The sequence below is a fragment of the Babylonia areolata genome, chromosome 18, assembly GCF_041734735.1.
Source record: "Babylonia areolata isolate BAREFJ2019XMU chromosome 18, ASM4173473v1, whole genome shotgun sequence".
Classification (NCBI taxonomy): Eukaryota; Metazoa; Mollusca; class Gastropoda; order Neogastropoda; family Buccinidae; genus Babylonia; species Babylonia areolata.
In genome coordinates, this window is record NC_134893.1 from 33,420,798 (window position 1) to 33,421,452 (window position 655).

Here is a 655-nt window from a genome sequence, read left to right on the forward strand (position 1 = left end):
AGACAGAAAAAAAAGGGGGCGGTGAGGGGGGGGTAAGAGGGTGGGAGCGGTGATGCACTCTCCCCAGAGCCTGAATTTCACACGAAGAAACCTGTTATGACAAGGAAGCAACACAACAAAACACATTACACCACAACACCTTGGTTTCTGCCAGTGCTTGCTGAGCTGCTGTTCATTCCTTGACTTTGGAAGTTGCGGAGTTGTTATAACATTGTGTTGCTTTCTTGTCACAAACATATTTCTCTGCATGAAGTTTTGGCTGCTGTTCCCTGTGAAAGGCACGTCAGTACAGTGCAGTGACAGTCTTTTTTTTCGATTTTTTTTGTGCTATGTCAGTGTTTTTGTATGCTTTCCTGTGAAAATGGGTTTTTGTTTTTTCATTATTTTGCCAGGATAACTCTTGCTGCCATGGGTTTTCATGCGTGCACCAAGTGCACGCTACACATTAGACACTGGTTTATCATCTTATCTGAAAGACATACCCAGACCACCTCTCAAGGTGGATGGTGAAAATCCTTATCCTTGTGTGAATCGAACAGGGGCTTCTTGCTTCCTAGTCAGGCACAACACTGCTGGGCCAGGGCTCTGCCTTTTATTTGCTGTTGTTATTCTGTCTGCAGTTAAAGACCTGTTACACATTTGCTGTGTTTTCTGT